The sequence below is a fragment of the Heterodontus francisci genome, chromosome 21 (genome assembly GCF_036365525.1).
Source record: "Heterodontus francisci isolate sHetFra1 chromosome 21, sHetFra1.hap1, whole genome shotgun sequence".
In the NCBI taxonomy this organism is placed as follows: domain Eukaryota; kingdom Metazoa; phylum Chordata; class Chondrichthyes; order Heterodontiformes; family Heterodontidae; genus Heterodontus; species Heterodontus francisci.
In genome coordinates, this window is record NC_090391.1 from 81541423 (window position 1) to 81556591 (window position 15169).

Here is a 15169-nt window from a genome sequence, read left to right on the forward strand (position 1 = left end):
ATACCCAGTAATACAAACAAACACACACTGACACCCAGTAACACAGAGAAACACTGATACACTGTAACAATGACAGACACTGACACCAAGTAACACAGACACACACTGACACCCAGTAAAAAAGACATACACTGACACAAAGTCACAAAGACATACACTGATACCAAGTCGCAAAGACATACACTGATACCCAGTAACACAGACACACACTGACACCAAGTAACAAAGACATACACTGACACCAAGTAACAAAGACAGACAATTACAACAAGCAACAAAGACATACACTTACACCAAGGATTTTCACACACACTGACACCAAGTAACAAAGACATACACTGATACCCAGTAACACAGACACACACTTACACCAAGTAACGCAGACATACAATGACACCAAGTAACAAAGATAGACAATTACACCAAGTAACAAAGACATACATTTACACCAAGTATGTTGACATACACTGACACCTAGTAACAAAGACATACACCGATACCCAGTAACGCAGACACACACTTACACCCAGTAAAAAAGACATACACTGACACCAAGTCACAAAGACATACACTGGTACCAAGTCACAAAGACATGCACTGATGCCCAGTAACACAGACACACATTGACACCCAGTAAAAAAGACATACACTGACACCAAGTCACAAAGACATACACTGATACCAAGTCACAAAGACATGCACTGATGCCCAGTAACACAGAGACACACTGACACCAATTAGCAAAGACATACACTGACACAAAGTAACAAAGACATGCACTTACACCAAGTAACACAGACACACACGGACGCCAAGTAACAAAGACACACACGTACACAAAGTAACACAGACACACACTGACACCCAGTAACACAAACAAACACACTGACACCAATTAACGCAGACATACACTGACACCAAGTAACAAAGACATACACTGATACCGAGTAACAAGGGCACACACTGGGGGTGGGGGCACATTGGCGAAGTGGTTAGCACCGCAGCCACACAGCTCGAGGGACCCGGGTTCGATTCTGGGTACTGCCGGTGCGGAGTTTGCAAGTTCTCCCTGTGTCTGCGTGGGTTTCCTCCCGGTGCTCCGGTTTCCTCCCACATGCCAAAGACTTGCAGCTTGATAGGTTAATTGGCCATCATAAATTGCCCCAGTATAGGTAGGTGGTGGGGAAATATATAGGCTTAGGTGGGGATGTGATAGGAATACGGGATTAGTGTAGGATTAGTATAAATGGGATGTTGATGGTCGGCACAGACTCGGTGGGTCGAAGGGCCTGTTTAAGTGATGTTTCTCGAAACTAAACTAAATACTGACACCTAGTGTCACTGACACCCAGTAACACAAACAAACATACACTGACACCCTGTCACACAGAGAAACACTGATACACTGACACCAAGTAACACAGACACACACTGACACCCAGTAACAAAGACATACACTGATACCAAGTCACAAAGACATACACTGATACCAAGTCACAAAGACATACACTGATACCCAGTAACACAGACACACACTGACACCAAGTAACAAAGACATACACTGACACCAAGTAACAAAGACAGACAATTACAACAAGCAACAAAGACATACACTTACACCAAGGATTTTCACACACACTGACACCAAGTAACAAAGACATACACTGATACCCAGTAACACAGACACACACTTACACCAAGTAACAAAGACATACACTGACACCAAGTCACAAAGACACACACTGACACCCAGTAACAAAGACATACACTGACACCAAGTCACAAAGACATACACTGATACCCAGTAACACAGACACACACTTACACCAAGTAACAGAGACATACACTGACACCCAGTAACACAGACACACACTTACACCAAGTAACAAAGACATACAATGGCCCCCAGTAACAAAGACATACACTGACACCCAGTAACGCAGACACACACGGACACCAAGTAACAAAGACACAGACTGACACCCAGTAACACAGACACACACTTACACCAAGTAACACAGACAAACACTGACACCAAGTAACAAATTCATACACTGATACCCAGTACCACAGACACACACTGGGCGGCACATTGGCACAGTGGTTAGCAGCCTCACAGCTCCAGGGACCCGGGTTCGATTCTGGGAACTGCCTCTGCGGAGTTTGTAAGTTCTCCCTGTGGCTGCGTGGGTTTCCACCGGAAGCTCCGGTTTCCTCCTCCATGCCAAAGACTTGCAGGCTGATAGGTTAATTGGCCATCAGAAATTGCCCCTAGTATAGGTAGGTGGTAGGGAAATATATAGGGATAGGTGGGGATGTGATGGGAATACGGGATTAGTGTAGGATTAGAATAAATGGGTGGTTGATGGTCGGCACAGACTCGGTGGGCCTGAGGGCCTGTTGAAGTGCTAATTCTCTAAACTAAACTAAATACTGACACCTAGTGTCACTGACACCCAGTAACACAAACAAACACACACTGACACCCAGTCACACAGAGAAACACTGATACACTGACACCAAGTAACACAGACACACACTGACACCCAGTAACAAAGACATACACAGATACCAAGTCACAAAGACATACACTGATACCCAGTAATACAAACAAACACACACTGACACCCAGTAACACAGAGAAACACTGATACACTGTAACAATGACAGACACTGACACCAAGTAACACAGACACACACTGACACCCAGTAAAAAAGACATACACTGACACAAAGTCACAAAGACATACACTGATACCAAGTCGCAAAGACATACACTGATACCCAGTAACACAGACACACACTGACACCAAGTAACAAAGACATACACTGACACCAAGTAACAAAGACATACACTGACACCAAGTAACAAAGACAGACAATTACAACAAGCAACAAAGACATACACTTACACCAAGGATTTTCACACACACTGACACCAAGTAACAAAGACATACACTGATACCCAGTAACACAGACACACACTTACACCAAGTAACAAAGACATACACTGACACCAAGTCACAAAGACACACACTGACACCCAGTAACAAAGACATACACTGACACCAAGTCACAAAGACATACACTGATACCCAGTAACACAGACACACACTTACACCAAGTAACAGAGACATACACTGACACCCAGTAACACAGACACACACTTACACCAAGTAACAAAGACATACAATGGCCCCCAGTAACAAAGACATACACTGACACCCAGTAACGCAGACACACACGGACACCAAGTAACAAAGACACAGACTTACACCAAGTAACACAGACACACACTGACACCCAGTAACACAAACAAACACACTGACACCAAGTAACACAGACATACACTGACACCAAGTAACAAAGACATACACTGATACCTAGTAACACAGGCACACATTGGGGGGGGGGGGGGAGGGCTGGGGGGGAGCACATTGGCGCAGTGGTTAGCACCGCAGCCTCACAGCTCCAGGGACCCGAGAACGATTCTGGGTACTGGCTGTGTGGAGTTTGCAAGTTCTCCCTGTGTCTGCGTGGGTTTCCTCCCGGTGCTCCGGTTTCCTCCCACATGCCAAAGACTTGCAGGTTTATAGGGTAATTGGCCATCATAAATTGCCCCTAGTATAGGTAGGTGGGAGGGAAATATATAGTGACAGGTGGGGATGTGATAGGAATACGGAATTAGTGTAGGATTAGTATAAATGGGTTGTTGATGGTCGGCACAGACTCGGTGGGCCCAAGGGCCTGTTTCAGTGCTGTATCTCTAAACTAAACTAAATACTGACACCTATTGTCACAGACACACACTGACACCCAGTAACACAAACAAACACACACTGACACCCAGTAACACAGAGAAACACTGATACACAGTAACAAAGACATACACTGACACCAAGTAACACAGACACACACTGACACCCAGTAAAAAAGACATACACTGACACCAGGTCACAAAGACATACACTGATACCCAGTAACACAGACACACACTGACACCAAGTAACAAAGACATACACTGACACCAAGTAACAAAGACACACACTTACACCAAGTAACAAAGACAGACAATTACACCAAATAAAAAAGACATGCACTTACACCAAGTATTTTCACATACACTGACACCAAGTAACAAAGACATGCACTGATACCCAGTAACACAGACACACACTTACACCAAGTAACACAGACATACACTGACACCTGTAACACAGATACACACTTACACCAAGTAACAAAGACATACACTGATACCCAATAACAAAGACATACACTGACACCCAGTAACACAGACACACACGGACACCAAGTAACAAAGTCACACAATTACACCAAGTAACACAGACACACACTGACACCCAGTAACACAGACACAAACTTACACCAAGTAATTCAGACATACACTGACACCAAGTAACACAGTCACACACTGGGGGGGGGGGGCACATTGGCGCAGTGGTTGGCACCGAGGCTTCACAGCTCCAGGGACCCGGGTTCGATTCTGGGTACTGCCTGTGCGGAGTTTGTAAGTTCTCCCTCTGTCTGCGTGGGTTTCCTCCGGGTGCTCCGGTTTCCTCCTACATGCCAAAGACTTGCAGGTTGATAGGTTAATTGGCCATCATAAATTGCCCCTAGTATAGGTAGGTGGTAGGGAAATATATAGGGTTAGGTGAGGATGTGATAGGAATACGGGATTAGTGTAGGATTAGTATAAATGGGTGGTTGAAGGTCGGCACAGTCTCGGTGGGCCGAAGGGCCTGTTTAATTGCTGGATCTCTGAACTAAACTAAATACTGACGCCAAGTGTCACTGACACCCAGTAACACAAACAAACACACACTGACACCCAGTCACACAGAGGAACACTGATACACTGACACCAAGGAACACAGACACACACTGACACCACGTAACAAAGACATACACTGATACCAAGTCACAAAGACATACACTGATACCCAGTAACACAAACAAACACACACTGACACCCAGTAACACAGAGAAACACTGATACACAGTAGCAATGACACACACTGACACCAAGTAACACAGACACACACTGACACCCAGTAAAAAAGACATACACTGACACCAATTCACAAAGACATACACTGATACCAAGTCGCAAAGACATACACTGATACCCAGTAACACAGACACACACTGACACCAAGTAACAAAGACATACACTGACACCAAGTAACTAAGACATACACTGACACCAAGTAATAAAGGCAGACAATTACACCAAGTATCAAAGACATACACTTGCACCAAGTATTTTGACACACACTGACACCAAGTAACAAAGACATACACTGATACACAGTAACACAGACACACACTTACACCAAGTAACAAAGACAAACACTGATGCCAAGTCACAAAGACACACACTGACACCCAGTAACAAAGACATACACTGACACCACGTCACAAAGACATACACTGATACCCATTAACACAGACACACACTTACACCAAGTAACAGAGACATACACTGACACCCAGTAACACAGACACACACTAACACCAAGTAACAAAGACATACAATGACACCCAGTAACAAAGACATACACTGACACCCAGTAACAAAGACATACACTGACACCAAGTCACAAAGACATACACTGATACCCAGTAACAAAGACACACACTTACACCAAGTAACACAGACATACACTGACACCAAGTAACAAAGACATACACTGATACCCAGTAACACAGGCACACCCTGGTGGGGGCGGGGGGGGGGGGGTGGGTGCGGCAGATCGGCGCTGTGGTTAGCACCGCAGCCTCACAGCTCCAGGGACCCAGGTTCGATTCTGGGTACTGCCTGTGCGGAGTTTGCAAGTTCTCCCTGTGTCTGCGTGGATTTCCTCAGGGTGCTCCGGTTTCCTCCCACATGCCAAAGACTTGCAGGTTGACAGGTTAATTGGCCATCATAAATTGCCCCTAATATAGGTAGGTGGTAGGGAAATATATAGGGACATGTGGGGATGTGATAGGAATACGTGATTCATGTAGGATTAGTATGAATGGGTGGTTGATGTTCGGCACAGACTCGGTGGGCCGAAGGGCCTGTTGAAGTGCTGCATCTCGAAACTAAACTAAATACTGACACCTAGTGTCACAGATACACACTGATACCCAGTAACACAAACAAACACACACTGACACCCAGTAACATAGAGAAACACTAATAAACAGTAACAAAGACATACACTGACACCAAGTCACAAACACGTACACTGAATCCCAGTAACACAGACATATACTGATACCCAGTAACACAGACACACACTTCCACCATGTAACAAACAAAAACACTGATACCCAGTAACAAAGACATACACAGACATCAACTAACCAAGACATACACTGATACCCAGTGACACAGACAAACACTGACAGCAAGTAACAAAGACATACACTGACACCAAGTAACAAAGACATACACTTACACCAAATAACACAGACATACACTGACACCAAGTAACAAAGAAATACACTTACACCAACTAACAAAGACACACACTTACACCAAGTAAGAAAGACACACACTTACAGCAAGTAACACAAACCTACAATGACACCAAGTAACAAAGACATACACTGATACCCAGCAACACAGATACACTCTTACACCAAGTAACAAAGACAGACACTTATACCCAGTAATACAGACACACACTTACATCAAGAATCAAAGACATACACTGACACCAAGTAACAAAGACATACACTTACACCAAGTAACAAAGACATACACTGACACCAAGTAACAAAGGCATACACTTACGCCAAGTAACAAAGACATACACTGACACCAAGTAACAAAGACATACACTTACACCAAGTAAAACAGACATACACTTACACCAATTAACAAAGACACTCACATACACCAAGTAACACGGACATACACTGACACCAAGTAACAAAGACATACGCTGATACCCAGTAACACAGACACACACTAACACCAAGTAACAAAGACAGACGCTGACACCCAGTAGTACAGACACACACTTACACCAAGTCACAAAGACACACACTGACACCCAGTAACAAAGACAGTCACTGATACCCAGTAACACAGACACACACTTACACCAAGTAACAAAGACAGACACTGACATCCAGTAACACAGACACATACTTACACCAAGTCACAAAGACACACACTGACACCCAGTAACAAAGACATACAGTGACACCCAGTAACAAAGACACACACTGACACCAAGTCACAAAGACACACACTGACACCCAGTAACAAAGACATACACTGACACCCAGTAACACAGACACACACTTACACCAAGTAACATGGACATACACTGACACCAAGTAACAAAGACATACACTGACACCCAGGAACACAGATACACAGTGACACCCAGTAACACAGAGAAACACTGACACCAAGTAACAAAGACACACACTGACACCAAGTAACACAGCCAGACACTGACACCAACTAACAAAGACAGACACTGATACCCAGTGAAGCAGGCAAACACTTACAGCAAGTAACAAAGACTTACACTGACGCCAAGTAACAAAGACATAAACTTGCACCAAATAACACAGACATACACTTACACCAACTAACAAAGACACAATTATCCAAGTAACACAGACATACACTGACACCAATTAACAAAGACATGCACTTACACCAAGTAAGAAAGAAACACACTTACACCAAGTAACGCAGACCTACACTGACACCAAGTAACAAAGACATACACTGATACCCAGCAACACAGACACACTCTCACACCAAGTAACAAAGACAGACACTGATACCCAGTAACACAGACACACACTTACACCAAGTAACAAAGACATACACTGACACCAAGTAACAAAGACATACACTTACACCAAGTAACAAAGACATACATTGATACCAAGTAACAATGACATACACTTACACCAAGTAAGACAGACATACACTTACACCAATTAACAAAGACACCGACTTACACCAAGTAACACGGACATACACTGACACCAAGTAACAAAGACATACACTGATACCCAGTAACACAGACACACACTTACACCAAGTAACACAGACAGACACTGATACCCAGTAATACAGACGCACTCTTACACCAAGTCACAAAGACACACACTGACACCCAGTAACAAAGACAGACACTGATACCCAGTAACACAGACACACACTTACGCCAAGTAACAAAGACAGACACTGACATCCAGTAACACAGACACACAATTACACCAAGTCACAAAGACACACACTGACACCAATTAACAAACACATACACTGATACCCAGTAACACAGACACACACTTACAACAAGTAACAAAGACATGCACTGAAACCAAGTAACAAAGACATACACTTACACCAAGTAACAAAGACATACACAGACACCAAGTAACGAAGACATACACTGATACCCAGTAACACAGACACACACTTACACCAAGTAACAAAGACATACACTGATACCCAGTAACACAGACACACAATTACACCAAGTATCACGGACATACACTGACACCAAGTAACAAAGACATACACTGACACCCAGGAACAAAGATGCACAGTGACACCCAGAAACACAGAGAAACACTGACACCTAGTAACAAAGACACACACTGACACCAAGTAACACAGACATACACTGACACCAAGTAACAAAGACACCCTCTTAGACCAAGTACAAAGACATACACTGACACCAAGCAACAAAGACATACAATGATACCGAGTATCGCAAACACGCACTGACACCCAGTAACAAAGACATACATTGACACCAAGTAACAAAGACAGGCACTGATACCCAGTAACACAGACGCACACTTACACCAAGTAGCAAAGACATACACTGATACCCAGTAACACAGACAGACACTTACACCAAGTAACAAAGACATACTCTGACACAAAGTAACAAAGACATCCACATACACCAAGAAACAAAGACATACATTGATACCCAGTAACACAGACTCACACTTACACCAAGTAACAAAGACACACACTGATACCCAATAACACAGACATACACTTCCACCAACTAACACAATCATACACTGACAGCCAGGAACACATATACACACTGACACCCAGTAACACGGAGAAACACTTACTCCAAGTAACAAAGACATACAATGATAATTAGTAACACAGACACGCACTTACACAAGGTCACAAAGACATACACTGACACGCAGTAACAAAGACATGCACTGACACCCAGTAACAAAGACACACACTGACACCAAGTAACAAAGACATACACTGATACCCAGTAACACAGACAGTCACTTACACCAAGTAACAAAGACATACACTGACACCAAGTAACAAAGACATACACTTACACCAATTAAAAAAGACATACTCTGACACCAAGTAACAAAGACATAGACTGATACCCAATAACACAGACACACTCTTACACCAAGTAACAAAGACATACACTGATACCCAGTTACACAGACACACACTTACACCAAGTAACACAGGCGCACACAGACACCAAGTAACAGAGACGTACACTGATACCCAGTAACACAGACACACACTAACACCAAGTAACAAAGACATACGCTGACACCAAGTAACAAAGACAGACACTTATACCCAGTAACACAGACACACACTTACACCAAGTATCAAAGACATACACTGATACCCAGCAACACAGACACACACTTACACTAAGTAACAAAGACAGACACTGATACCTGGTAACGCAGACATACACTTACACCAAGTAACAAAGACAGACACTGACACAAAGTAACAAAGACATACAGTTACACGAAGTAACACAGTCATACACTGACACCAAGTAACAAAGACATACACTTACACCAAGTAACAAAGACATACACTGACACCAAGTAACAAAGACATACACTGATACCCAGTAACACAGACACACTCTTGCACCAGGTAACACAGACACACACTTACACCACGTAACAAGGACAGACAATGACACCAAGTAACAAAGACATACACTGATTCTCAGTAACACAGACACACAATTACACCAAGTAACAGAGACATACACTTGCACCAAGTGACACAAACAAACACTGACACCAAGTAACAAAGTCACACACATACACCAAGTACACAGACATACAATGACACCAAGTAAAAAAGACATACACTGATACCCAGTAACAAAGACACAAACTGACACCAAGTAACAAAGTCATACACAGACACCAAGTAACAAAAACAGACACTGATACCCAGTAACACAGACACACACTTACACCAAGTAACCAAGACATACAGTAATACCCAGCAACACAGACACACACTTACACCAAGTAACAAAGACAGACACTGATACCAGTAACACAGACATACACTTACACCAAGTACAAAGACATACACTGACACCAAGCAACAAAGACATACAATGATACCGAGTATCGCAGACACGCACTGACACCCAGTAACAAAGACATACATTGACACCAATTATCAAAGACAGACACTGATACCCAGTAACACAGACGCACACTTACACCAAGTAGCAAAGACATACACTGATACCCAGTAACACAGACAGACACTTACACCAAGTAACAAAGACATACTCTGACACAAAGTAACAAAGACATCCACATACACCAAGAAACAAAGACATACACTGAAACCAAGTAACAAAGACATACACTGATACCCAGTAACACAGACTCACACTTACACCAAGTAACAAAGACATACACTGATACCCAATAACACAGACACACACTTCCACCAACTAACACAGTCATACACTGACACAAAGTAACTAAGACACACACTGACAGCCAGGAACACATATACACACTGACACCCAGTAACACAGAGAAACACTTTCTCCAAGTAACAAAGACATACAATGATAACCAGTAACACAGACACGCACTTACACAAGGTCACAAAGACATACACTGACACCAAGTAACAAAGACATGCACTGACACCCAGTAACAAAGACACACACTGACACCAAGAAACAAAGACATACACTGATACCCAGTAACACAGACTCACACTTACACCAAGTAACAAAGACATACACTGATACCCAATAACACAGACACACACTTCCACCAACTAACACAGTCATACACTGACACAAAGTAACAAAGACATACACTGACAGCCAGGAACACATATACACACTTCCACCAACTAACACCGTCAAACACTGACACAAAGTAACAAAGACATACACTGATACCCAGGAACACAGACACACACTTACACCAAGTATCAAAGACATACACTGATACCCAGCAACACAGACACACACTTACACCAAGTAACAAAGACAGACACTGATACCCAGTAACACAGACATACACCTACACCAAGTAACAAAGACATACACTGACACCAAGTAACAAAGACATACAGTTACACGAAGTAACACAGTCATACACTGACACCAAGTAACAAAGACATACACTTACACCATGTAACAAAGACATACACTGATACCCAGTAACACGGACACACTCTTGCACGAAGTAACACGGACACACACTTACACCACGTAACAAAGACAGACAATGACACCAAGTAACAAAGACATACACTGATACTCCGTAACACAGACACACAATTACACCAAGTAACAGAGACATACACTGACACCAAGTAACAAAGACATACACTTACACCAAGTAACAAAGACATACACTGATACGAAGTAACAAAGACATACACTTACACCAAGTAACACAAACAAACACTGACACCAAGTAACAAAGTCACACACATACACCAAGTACACAGACATACAATGACACCAAGTAAAAAAGACATACACTGATACCCAGTAACACAGACACACACTTACACCAAGTAACAAAGACAGACACTAATACCCAGTAACACAGACACACAGTAACACCAATTCACAAAGACATACACTGACACCCAGTAACAAAGACACACACTGACACCAAGTAACAAAGACACAAACTGACACCAAGTAACAAAGTCACACACAGACACCAAGTAACAAAAACAGACACTGATACCCAGTAACACAGACACACACTTACACCAAGTAACAAAGACATACACTAATACCCAGCAACACAGGCACACTTACACCACGTAACAAAGACAGACACTGATACCAGTAACACAGACATACACTTACACCAAGTATCAAAGACATACACTGACACCAAGTAGCAAAGACATACACTTACACCAAGTAACAAGGACATACACTGACACCAAGTAACAAAGACATACACTGATACCCAGTAACACAGACACAAACTTACACCAAGTAACAAAGACATACACTGACACCAGGTAACAAAGACATACACTTACACCAATTAAAAAAGACACACTCTGACACCAAGTAACAAAGACATACACGGATACCCAGTTACACAGACACACACTTACACCAAGTAACACAGGCGCACACAGACACCAAGTAACAGAGACGTACACTGATACCCAGTAACATAGACACACACTTACACCAAGTAACAAAGACATACGCTGACACCAAGTAACAAAGACAGACACTGATACCCAGTAACACAGACACACACTTACACCAAGTATCAAAGACATACACTGATACCCAGCAACACAGACACACACTTACACCAAGTAACAAAGACAGACACTGATACCCAGTAACACAGACATACACTTACACCAAGTAACAAAGACATAAACTGACACCAAGTAACAAAGACATACAGTTACACCAAGTAACACAGTCATACACTGACACCAAGTAACAAAGACATACACTGACACCAAGTAACAAAGACAGCAGACAGTTACACCAAGTAACATAGTCATACACTGACACCAAGTAACAAAGACATACACATACACCAAGTAACAAAGACATACACTGACACCAAGTAACAAAGACATACACTGATACCCAGTATCACAGACACACACTTACACCACGTAACAAAGACAGACAATGACACCAAGTAACAAAGACATACACTGATACTCAGTAACACAGACACACAATTACACCCAGTAACAGAGACATACACTGACACCAAGTAACAAAGACATACACTTACACCAAGTAACAAATACATGCACTGACGCCAAGTAACAAAGACATTCACTTCCACCAAGTAACAAAGACATACACTGACACGAAGTAACAAAGACATACACTTACACCAAGTAACACAAACAAACACTGACACCAAGTAACAAAGTCACACACATACACCAAGTACACAGACATACACTGACACCAAGTAAAAAAGACATACACTGATACCCAGTAACACAGACACACACTTACACCAATTAACAAAGACAGACACTGAGACCAAGTAACAAAGACATACACAGACACCAAGTAACAAAGACATACACTAATACCCAGCAACACAGACACACACTTACACCAAGTAACAAAGACAGACACTGATACCAGTAACACAGACATACACTTACACCAAGTATCAAAGACATACACTGACACCAAGTAGCAAAGACATACACTTACACCAAGTAACAAAGACATACACTGACACCAAGTAACAAAGACATACACTTACACCAAGTAACAAAGACATACACTGACACCAAGTAACAAAGACATACACTTACACCAAGTAACACAGACATACACTGACACCAAGTAACAAAGACATACACTGATACCCAGTAACACAGACACACACTTACACCAAGCAACACAGACATACACTGACACCAAGTGACAAAGACATACACTGACACCAAGCAACAAAGACATACACTGATACCCAGTAACACAGACACACACTTACACCAAGTAACAAAGACAGACAATGACACCAAGTAACAAAGACACACACTGACACCAAGTAACAAAGACATACACAGACATCAAGTAACAAAGACAGACACTGATACCCAATAACACAGACACACACTTACACCAAGTAACAAAGACAGACACTGACATCCAGTAACACAGACACACAATTCCACCAAGTCACAAAGACACACAATTACACCAACTAACTAAGACACACACTTACACAAATAACACGGACATACACTGTCACCAAGTAACAAAGACAAACGCTGATACCCAGTAACAAAGACTCACACTAACACAAAGTAACAAAGACAGACACTGATACCCAGTAACACAGACACACACTTACACCAAGTATCAAAGACATACACTGATACCCAGCAACACAGACACACACTTACACCAAGTGACAAAGACATACGCTGACACCAAGTAACAAAGACAGACACTGATACCCAGTAACACAGACACACACTTACACCAAGTATCAAAGACATACACTGATACCCAGCAACACAGACACACACTTACACCAAGTAACAAAGACAGACACTGATACCCAGTAACACAGACATACACTTACACCAAGTAACAAAGACATAAACTGACACCAAGTAACAAAGACATACAGTTACACCAAGTAACACAGTCATACACTGACACCAAGTAACAAAGACATACACTGACACCAAGTAACAAAGACAGCAGACAGTTACACCAAGTAACATAGTCATACACTGACACCAAGTAACAAAGACATACACATACACCAAGTAACAAAGACATACACTGACACCAAGTAACAAAGACATACACTGATACCCAGTATCACAGACACACACTTTCACCACGTAACAAAGACAGACAATGACACCAAGTAACAAAGACATACACTGATACTCAGTAACACAGACACACAATTACACCCAGTAACAGAGACATACACTGACACCAAGTAACAAAGACATACTCTTGCACCAAGTAACAAATACATGCACTGACACCAAGTAACAAAGACATTCACTTCCACCAAGTAACAAAGACATACACTGACACGAAGTAACAAAGACATACACTTACACCAAGTAACACAAACAAACACTGACACCAAGTAACAAAGTCACACACATACACCAAGTACACAGACATACACTGACACCAAGTAAAAAAGACATACACTGATACCCAGTAACACAGACACACACTTACACCAATTAACAAAGACAGACACTGATACCAAGTAACAAAGACATACACAGACACCAAGTAACAAAGACATACACTAATACCCAGCAACACAGACACACACTTACACCAAGTAACAAAGACAGACACTG